The sequence below is a fragment of the Entelurus aequoreus genome, linkage group LG05 (genome assembly GCF_033978785.1).
Source record: "Entelurus aequoreus isolate RoL-2023_Sb linkage group LG05, RoL_Eaeq_v1.1, whole genome shotgun sequence".
NCBI classification, from domain to species: domain Eukaryota; kingdom Metazoa; phylum Chordata; class Actinopteri; order Syngnathiformes; family Syngnathidae; genus Entelurus; species Entelurus aequoreus.
This window is the reverse complement of record NC_084735.1, coordinates 24,923,591-24,934,114: the sequence shown is the minus strand read 5'-3', so window position 1 is coordinate 24,934,114 and position 10,524 is coordinate 24,923,591. Positions and strand designations below refer to the sequence as shown.

Here is a 10,524-nt window from a genome sequence, read left to right as displayed (position 1 = left end):
CCCCGGCCGAGTCATACCAAAGACTATAAAAAGGGGACCCATTACCTCCCTGCTTGGCACACAGCATCAAGGGTTGGAATTGGGGGTTAAATCACCAAAATGATTCCTGGGCGCGGCTATCGCTGCTACCCACTGCTCCCCTCACCTCCCAGGGGGTGAACAAGGGGATGGGTCAAATGCAGAGGACAAATTTCACCACACCTAGGGTGTGTGTGACAATCATTGGTACTTTACTTTAAACACAATAAAACATGACTTACTGTACAAGGTCTGTTGTCATTAAAATGCCGACTGATAGAATCTTGCTATAATTCCGTTTAGATGAAGAATGACTCAAAATCCTCACAAAGAAAAGGGGGCCGGGACCAACTGTCTTTTTATGTCTTTCTCACAATCTCCCAGTCTAAATTGTCTGTCAAAGTGTACCAACTTGTCGGAATTTGTCCTCATCCTTCTACTATGCAGGTGTGAGGCACGATTTATGATCTAGAATAAACTTTCACGAGCACTGAGGCGAGGAAGCAGCTCACCAGTCGATGATTTCAACATAGCCACACAAGCTCATGATCACCGGGCCGCTATAGTTTGTCTGGTTAGCGCTTATAATACAAAATATCAGTAATACTTGGTTAATATTCAAGTCACAAAATATATTGACGAGTTACAATGCATTAAAAAAACGATATACATCCGTCATCATGTCTTTCGCAATGATTGTGAATGATAGGCAAAATTTCCCAAAAAAGTGCAGTTCCCCTTTCAAGGCCTACTGAAACCCACTACTACCGACCACGCAGTCTGATAGTTTATATATCAATGATGAAATCTTAACATTGCAACACATGCCAATACGGCCGGGTTAACTTATAAAGTGCAATTTTAAATTTCCCGGGATATATCCGTCTGAAAACGTCTCGGTATGATGACGTTTGCGCGTGACGTCATGGATTGAACGGAAGGATTGGGACACCATTGTGTCCCAATACAAACAGCTCGGTTTTCATCGAAAAATTCCACAGCATTCTGGACAATCTTTTGCAATTTGTTTAATGAGCAATGGAGACAGCAAAGAAGAAAGCTGTAGGTAGGATCGGTGTATTAGCGGCTGGCTACAGCAACACAACCAGGAGGACTTTGAGTTGGATAGCAGACGCGCTATCCGACGCTAGCCGCCAACCGCACCGATGATCGGGTGAAGTCCTTCGTCGCGCCGTCGATCGCTGGAACGCAGGTGAGCACGGGTCAAGATGAGCAGATGAGGGCTGGCGTAGGTGGAGAGCTAATGTTTTTAGCATAGCTCTGTCGAGGTCCCGTAGCTAAGTTAGCTTCAATGGCGTCGTTAGCAACAGCATTGCTAGGCTTCGCCAGGCTGGACAGCATTAACCGTGTGGTTACAGGTCCAGGTTTTGGTTCGGTGTCTCCTGATACTAGAAGTAATAGTAGTATTGTTGATCTTCTGTCTATCCTTCCAGTCAGGGGCATGTTTCTTCTGTTTCTATCCGCAGTTAAGCACGATGCTATCACGTTAGCTCCGAAGCTAAAGTGCTTCACCGATGTATTGTCGTGGAGATAAAAGTCACTGTGAATGTCCATTTCGCGTTCTCAACTCTCATTTTCAAGAGGATATAGTATCCGAGGTGGTTTAAAATACAAATCCGTGATCCACAATAGAAAAAGAAGAACGTGTGGAATCCAATGAGCCTTTGTACCTAAGTTACGGTCAGAGCGAAAAAAGATACACCCTGGCGTCCTGCACTGCACTCTAATCCTTCACTCTCACTTTCCTCATCCACAAATCTTTCATCCTCGCTCAAATTAATGGGGTAATCGTCGCTTTCTTGGGCCGTATCGCTCTCGCTGCTGGTGTAAACAATGTGCAGATGTGAGGAGCTCTTCAACCTGTGACGTCACGCTACTTCCGGTACAGGCAAGGCTTTTTTTATCAGCGACCAAAAGTTGCGAACTTTATCGTCGATGTTCTCTACTAAATCCTTTCAGCAAAAATATGGCAATATCGCAAAATGATCAAGTATGACACATAGAATGGACCTGCTATCCTCATTTAAATAAGAACATTTCATTTCAGTAGGCCTTTAAGTGTATAAGTTGACACATGTAGCAGCATTGAATTAGGCTAATACAAAGCAGCAGCCCAGGAAACTAAGACATCTGAGCAGGACACAGGAGAGAGACTGCGGTGTCCTTGTTGTCCACTGTTGACTACCTGCATGCACACACAACATTTGGACTTTTCACACCGCGCTGGAGCCCACCAAAACAATGTTGATGCAATCAGAGCTAATTGTCCGCTAATAGCTCCCTCTCCACTTCCCTTCCCTAATTGGATGGAGCACCATCTGCACACACACACACACTCAGATGCACTGCTCGTGCAGGAACTATCTGCCGTCCTCGCAGTGAAAAACGCCCACAACGGCCATCAGCCGCAGTCTCTAAAACACAGCAAATGAGAGCATAAAAGTCAAACAGTTACTGTTGCTACTGTTAGTGTTATTATGTTAACCATATTAGCATTTGTTTGCCGTAAATGTCCTCATGTTCCACACTCAAATCTGCTGACAAGTCCCTTACTGCACCATCTGATGGATCCTTCCTCCACAAATTCCTTTTTAGCTGACCTATCTTTATTCCCCCAGAATGTTAGTAGTGAATCAGATTTGTTTTTCCTTTGTCACCTTGCAGAAAATCTTTTTTTTTCTGTCCGCAGGCAGCCAAAGGTGAAAGGGATACAGCAACAACAGTGGTCCGAGCGCGGCGGTTACCATGACAACCACCTTTACCTCCGCTCACCTCAATTGATGGATTTTTCTCCCCATTGGACGTATAATAAGCCCTGGATAAAGTGGATAAAGTAAAAGGCCCTGGTAGACAAGCAATATGTCCTCAAAAATAATAGAGGAGACATGAGAGAACTCTGTCAATAAAAAGGAGGTAAGCCAACTTGTTTTTCCCATGGAGTTGATGTAAGTAAACACAGCCACCACCAAATATGAACTCTTAAGATGTCCTTTAAAGCAGTGTTTAACCAAGAAGCTGGGGCCCACTGTTGGGCCGCAGCAGTACTCAGTTGTAATACACTTTCCCACCAGTTGTGGCAGTAATAACAATATGAAACAAACAGAAGAAGTACGGAGCTAAAGTCATAGAGAAGTTTCTTAAGCGCAAAAATTGTGACTTAAGTGGTGAAGCTGTATTTTCATGTGCACTTCAATTTTTATTGACAGTTTATTTAAGAAATATATTGTATTATATTATCATAATTTATCATTAATTCTGTTAAAAAATATATTTATTTTTGCACTGCTTTTACATTACATACGTACGTATGGAAATGTTTTTGCTATCAGTTTTTATGAGTCCCTTATTGTGGAGTACCGCATTTTTCGGAGTATAAGTCGCTCCGGAGTATAAGTCGCACCGGCCGAAAATGCATAATAAAGAAGGAAAAAAACATGTGTAAGTCGCACTGGAGTATAAGTCGCATTTTTTGGGGAAATTTATTTGATAAAACCCAACACCAAGAATAGACATTTGAAAGGCAATTTAAAATAAAAAAAGAATAGTGAACAACAGGCTGAATAAGTGTACGTTATATGACGCATAAATAACCAACTGAGAACGTGCCTGATAACATATTACGGTAAGAGTCATTCAAATAACTATAACATATAGAACATGCTATACGTTTACCAAACAATCTGTCACTCCTAATCGCTAAATCCAATTAAATCTTATACGTCTAGTCTCTTACGTGAATGACCTAAATAATATTATTTGATATTTTACGGTAATGTGTTAATAATTTCACACATAAGTCGCTCCTGAGTATAAGTCGCACCCCGGCCAAACTAAGAAAAAAACTGCGACTTATATTGCGAAAAATACGGTACATTAAATTTGTATTTATTTACGTAATAAACCTGACCCAAGCCTCGATACTAATCTTAGTGACTAACACAAGGTTCCATGTCATTTGACAAGATTGTTCCTGGTAAACTGTAAGTAAGTTAAATATAATTATTGTATGTAATTAAAATCAAGAGTAAGATTACTAATTCAGTGTTAATATTTGACTGGGCCCCAGGCCACTTTTTAGTTGAAAAGTTGGGCGCCGAGGTCATAAGGGGAAAGAACCCCTGCTTTAAACCTCTTAATGACAAAAACATGTTGGAAATTTTATATGAAAAACTAATACATGTACAGTACAGGCCAAAAGTTTGGACACGCCTTCTCATTTCGATGCGTTTTATTTATTTTCATGACTATTTATATTGTAGATTGTCACTGAAGGCATCAAAACTATGACACCTGTGAAGTGAAAATCCTTTCAGGTGACTACCTCTTCAAGAGAATGCCAGGAGTGATCAAAACCGTAATCAGAGCAAAGGGTGGCTATTTTGAAGAAATTAGAATATAAAACATGTTTTCAGTTTTTACACCTTTTTTGGTTAAGTACATAACTCAACATGTGTTCATTCATAGTTTTGATGCCTTCAGTGACAATCTACAATCATGAAAATAAAGAAAACACATTGAATGAGGAGGAGTCCAAACTTTTGGCCTGTACTGTATATATAATATTTAAATATGGACATCAAACCTTAAAAAAAAACTTATTTTAAATAGCAAGGTACCTTTATAGAGAAATCTAAGGATATTGAGTTTTGCTGCATGCATGGGAAAAAGTAGCGCCATCTGATGGACAAATATCCAGCCATCTATTTCCTACCGCTTGTCCCTTTTGGGGTCACGGGGAGTGCTGTAGCCTATCTCAGCTGCATTCGGGCGGAAGGCGGTGTACACCTTGGACAAGTCGCCACCTCATCGCAGGGCCAACACAGATAGACAGACAACATTACACATTTTTACAGCTTGTCCCTCATAATTTAGACAAAATAATAGAATGATAAATGACACAATATGTTACTGCATACGTCAGCAGACTAATTGTTTACTTACTAATAAAAGACGAGTTGTCAAGGATGTTCACTATTCTATTTAAGGACAAACTTGCGATTAGAAACATATGTTTAATGTACCGTAAGAGTTTTTGTTCAAATAAAGCCAATAATGCCATACAAATTAAACATTCTCAGAAATCTCTCAGAATGTAAATATAAATTGAAGTTGAAATATAAACAAAATGATTTCATTAAAACACATTATGACACCAACAATGCAATTTTGTATATGTTTTTTCAATCCAACGTGTTTAGGCACAAGGTTCCAATCTGTCACATCGCAGTTTCAGGCTAATTTAAGGGGAACATTTTAATGAATGACCCGAAGATATCGAGGGTTAATGACATACATGAGATAATTGTAGTGAACATCAGTTCCTATTCAACATTTCACCATTAATGACCACCTAGCAAATAGAGGCTGCCAAATTGAAGGAGAGCTGCATAATTGATCACTCAATGGATCAGTGTGGGGTCTGTGGAGCTAAAAGACAACAACACACATGAACATTTAAAATCGGTGGTTGCCTGGTTAGACAGAAGACCACTGCAATAGTTGCTATGGGCTATTTCAAATACATTTTTTATATGCAGTTTACAGTCTTTTTATACTGTTAATCGTTCGACAAAACCTAAGTGTGCATATGTGTGCAGCGGGCTGTAGATGATTGCGCCACAGTGTTGTGCACCTCATCCCCTGGTTGCGACAGGAGCAGATGTTAAAGCTCATGCTAGCCGCGGGGCTTAAAACGCAACTCGCATCAAACGAAAACCATTTCTCCCCGTGGACAGCGGCTCTGCAGGCCAGTTCTGCTCTTTATCAGGCATTCTTGATGCCAGAGAAAAAGCTTAAAAAGCGGGGCAAATCAGCCGGCGTAAACTGGGACAAAAAAAATCCAAAGGATATTTTTGTAGAGGTTGTCTCTCCTGTACACGTTGTCAAGCCCACCGTTGACCTTTAGAATACATTGACTTGGGTTTCCTACAAAATACAGCAAGCCAGTCTTAAAATTGTATTTGTTTTAAATGGGTTTTTATTTATATTAATTCATAAAATTGCTCTGAAACAAGATAACAGCTGACAGGTCTCTCATTACCATCTGACGTCACTCCATTGCGCTGTGTTTGCATGGCATCAAAACACACCTTGCTTAAAATGCACATCCATCTGACATGCTAATTAATTGTATTGTTTTATATGATATATTTCACATGATCTATCATGTAAAAGGTGAATGCAATACATAAATATTTCCAGCTGGGTGTATTTGTAATGAATACTAACACAATGATGGATCTGTGTGGTCTTGACAAGATGATGACATAACTGCATTAGTTAAAGTTAAAGTACCAATGATTGTCACACACACACTAGGTGTGGGGAAATTTGTCCTCTGCATTTGACCCATCCCCTTGTTCACCCCCTGGGAGGTGAGGGGAGCAGTGGGTAGCAGCGGTGCCGCACCCGGGAATAATTTTTGGTGATTTAACCCCCAATTCCAACCCTTGATGCTGAGTGCCAAGCAGGGAGGTAATGGGTCCCACTTTTATAGTCTTTGGTATGACTCGGCAGGGGTTTTAACTCACGACCTACCGATCTCTGGGCGGACACTCTAACCACTAGGCCAGGGGTCGGCAACCCAAAATGTTGAAAGAGCCATATTGGACCAAAAATACAAAAACAAATCTGTCTGGAGCCGCAAAAAATTAAAAGCCATATTACATACAGATAGTGTGTCATGAGATATAAATTGAATTAAGATGACTTAAAGGAAACCAAATGACCTCAAATATAGCTACAAATGAGGCATAATGATGCAATATGTACATATAGCTAGCCTAAATAGCATGTGAGCATCGATTAGCTAGCATTAATGCAGTGACCAAATATGTCTGAATAGCACTCCACACAAGTCAATAACATCAACAAAACTCACCTTTGTGCCTTCACGCACAACGTTAACAGTGTGGTGGACAAAATGAGACAGAAAAAGAAGTGGCATAAAACACGTCCTAGAAAGTCGGAGAAAGTTATACATTTAAACAAACTGCGGTGAGTTCAAGGACCGCCAAAATTAGTAGGACAAAACGGCGCTCGCCAAATACTCGAATCAGTGAGGCATGTTTAATATAAACAGTGTGCTTTATAACAATTAGGGAGGTTTGTGTGATGTTTGTCCTCCTACAGAAACCATATTAAAACAAAAAATATATTTTTTCCCCTCATCTTTTTCCATTTTTCATACATTTTTGAAAAAGCTCCAGAGAGCCACTAGGGCGGCGCTAAAGAGCCGCATGCGGCTCTAGAGCCGCGGGTTGCCGACCCCTGCACTAGGCCACTGAGCAGTCGAGATTCCCACATTTGGGGAATTCGTAAGGGTCAGCACAGCCGGAGTGCAATGGCTGAGCCTCACCCTAGGTGAACTACCTTCTTTAACATGGTATCTCCCCTGCCAGGTAAGTAGGTTAGCAAACACAGTTGACTTGTTTAAGACCTAAAAAGCAGATGTAATAATATATCAGTATATATTATATACTGTATATAAACAAACCCCGTTTCCATATGAGTTGGGAAATTGTGTTAGGTGTAAATATAAACGGAATACAATGATTTGCAAATCATTTTCAACCCATATTCAGTTGAATATGCTACAAAGACAACATATTTGATGTTCAAACTGATAAAAAAAATTTTGTTGCAAATAATCATTAACTTTAGAATTTGATGCCAGCAACACGTGACAAAGAAGTTGGGAAAGGTGGCAATAAATACTGATAAAGTTGAGGAATGCTCATCAAACACTTATTTGGAACATCCCACTGGTGAACAGGCAAATTGGGAACAGGTGGGTGCCATGATTGGGTATAAAAGTAGATTCCATGAAATGCTCAGTCATTCACAAACAAGGATGGGGCGAGGGTCACCACTTTGTCAACAAATGCGTGAGCAAATTGTTGAACAGTTTAAGAAAAAACTTTCTCAACCAGCTATTGCAAGGAATTTAGGGATTTCACCATCTACGGTCCGTAATATCATCAAAGGCTTCAGAGAATCTGGAGAAATCACTGCACGTAAGCAGCTAAGCCCGTGACCTTCGATCCCTCAGGCTGTACTGCATCAACAAGCGACATCAGTGTGTAAAGGATATCACCACATGGGCTCAGGAACACTTCAGAAACCCACTGTCAGTAACTACAGTTGGTCGCTACATCTGTAAGTGCAAGTTAAAACTCTCCTATGCAAGGCGAAAATCGTTTATCAACAACACCCAGAAACGCCGTCGGCTTCGCTGGGCCTGAGCTTATCTAAGATGGACTGATACAAAGTGGAAAAGGGTTCTGTGGTCTGACGAGTCCACATTTCAAATTGTTTTTGGAAACTGTGGACGTCGTGTCCTCCGGACCAAAGAGGAAAAGAACCATCCGGATTGTTATAGGCGCAAAGTTGAAAAGCCAGAATCTGTGATGGTATGGGGGTGTATTAGTGCCCAAGACATGGGTAACTTACACATCTGTGAAGGTGCCATTAATGCTGAAAGGTACATACAGGTTTTGGAGCAACATATGTTGCCATCCAAGCAACGTTACCATGGACGCCCCTGCTTATCTCAGCAAGACAATGCCAAGCCACGTGTTACATCAACGTGGCTTCATAGTAAAAGAGTGCGGGTACTAGACTGGCCTGCCTGTAGTCCAGACCTGTCTCCCATTGAAAATGTGTGGCGCATTATGAAGTCTAAAATACCACAACGGAGACCCCCGGACTGTTGAACAACTTAAGCTGTACATCAAGCAAGAATGGGAAAGAATTCCACCTGAGAAGCTTCAAAAATGTGTCTCCTCAGTTCCCAAACGTTTACTGAGTGTTGTTAAAAGGAAAGGCCATGTAACACAGTGGTGAACATGCCCTTTCCCAACTACTTTGGCACGTGTTGCAGCCATGAAATTCTAAGTGAATTATTATTTGAAAAAAAAAAATAAAGTTTATGAGTTTGAACATCAAATATCTTGTCTTTGTAGTGCATTCAACTGAATATGGGTTGAAAAGGATTTGCAAATCATTGTATTCCGTTTATATTTACATCTAACACAATTTCCCAACTCATATGGAAACGGGGTTTGTATGTAAATATTACATATATGCTATATTTTATATTGCTACTAAAGTACATTTTAGTCTACTTTATACCTTTTGTTTTCGCCCTCTATGTGTGCCTTTTTGTGCATTATCCTTTCCACCCTTATTCTTTCCATCCTTTGTAACTGAGCTAATGTGTGGAACAATTTACCTTGTGGATCATTAAAGTTTGTCTAAGTCTAAGTCCAAGTCCGAGTGTTGATTAAAGACTTCCTTGCTGTGAGATGTTACATGATGTTGGTGTTGCAAAACCGCTCGTGCTAATTAAAATGGTAATAAATAAAACATTTTACATCTTTATTTTCACCATTTATATCAATAAGACTACAGATGAATACCATTATCGATAAAGAACATCCATATTGGTATCGGTTTGTATAAGATCCTAACGGTATATATCCCCACGTAGAAGATAGCAATATGGACGCAAAGATTGGACACTAGTCTACAATATTACGAGACAACTTTATGGAGGTTGGTTCACAGGACTACCGTAATTTCCGGACTATAAGCCGCTACTTTTTCCCCTCGTTCTGGTCCCTGCGGCTTATACAAGGGTGCGGCTTATATACGGCCTTTTCTTCTCCGACACCGACGAAGAGGATTTTGGTGGTTTTAGTACGCAGGAGGAAGACGATGACACAATGATTAAAGACTGACTTTTCATATACGGTAGGCTGCTTATTTTGATAACGTACAGGCAAGCACTTTGTATTACTTTGCACCGTTGTATTATTTGTACTCTGCACGAATGCTGTTCGCCATGTCAAAGATGTGAAAGTTTGATTGAATGATTGAAAGATTTATAGTTAATAAATGGGACGCTTTGCGTTCCCAAACAGTCATCTCTGTCCCGACAATCCCCTCCGTGGTAGCAGGAACCTCTATATACTACGGTAATTACACATCAAAACCCTGCGGCTTATAGTCGGGTGCGGCTTATATATGGAGCAATCTGTATTTTCCCCTAAATTTAGCTGGTGCGGCTTATAGTCAGGTGCGGCTTATAGTCCGGAAATTACGGTACTTAAAATGGAAGTACCTAAGTTAAATTCTTTAACTTAAAAAAAAAAAAAAACATATTAGCATCATACAGTATATCGTGACAGTACTAATTGTACGTCTGCGTGCTGTCTGTAGCTTATAATTAAGTAGTTTAGTAAATAAAACCCTGGATAACAAAATTTGTCTTTGTGGCAGTCAAACCCTTCAGATCAAACTACAGGATTTAGAGATAGGAGGGGTGAGCAGAGCCCACGAAGGAGCCTCGTCATTGGCTGACGCAATATATAGCTTATATAATTTGTTTGGAGTAAAGCACGGCTGCCGAACACTCATCCGTAAAGATTGCAATACCTGCGCTTGCTGTACTGCTAAACAACCCAAAAAAGAGGAAATCAGAGG

The 10,524-nt window shown here is 40.4% G+C and overlaps 1 long non-coding RNA gene and 1 pseudogene across 2 annotated transcripts in view; one reads left to right on the top strand and one right to left on the bottom strand.

The window, feature by feature from the left end:
- Window positions 1-7,317: 7,317 nt before the first annotated feature.
- Window positions 7,318-7,447, bottom strand: LOC133651264 (U1 spliceosomal RNA; annotated as a pseudogene).
- Window positions 7,448-10,421: 2,974 nt separating this feature from the next.
- Window positions 10,422-10,524, top strand: part of LOC133649660 (uncharacterized) — a 14,190-nt gene continuing 14,087 nt past the window's right edge. The window contains exon 1 of one of the 2 annotated variants that reach the window (XR_009826110.1): window positions 10,422-10,524. This exon is cut by the window's right edge and continues 9 nt beyond it. This is a non-coding gene — a long non-coding RNA (uncharacterized LOC133649660). The other variant, XR_009826111.1, reaches the window with a different exon arrangement.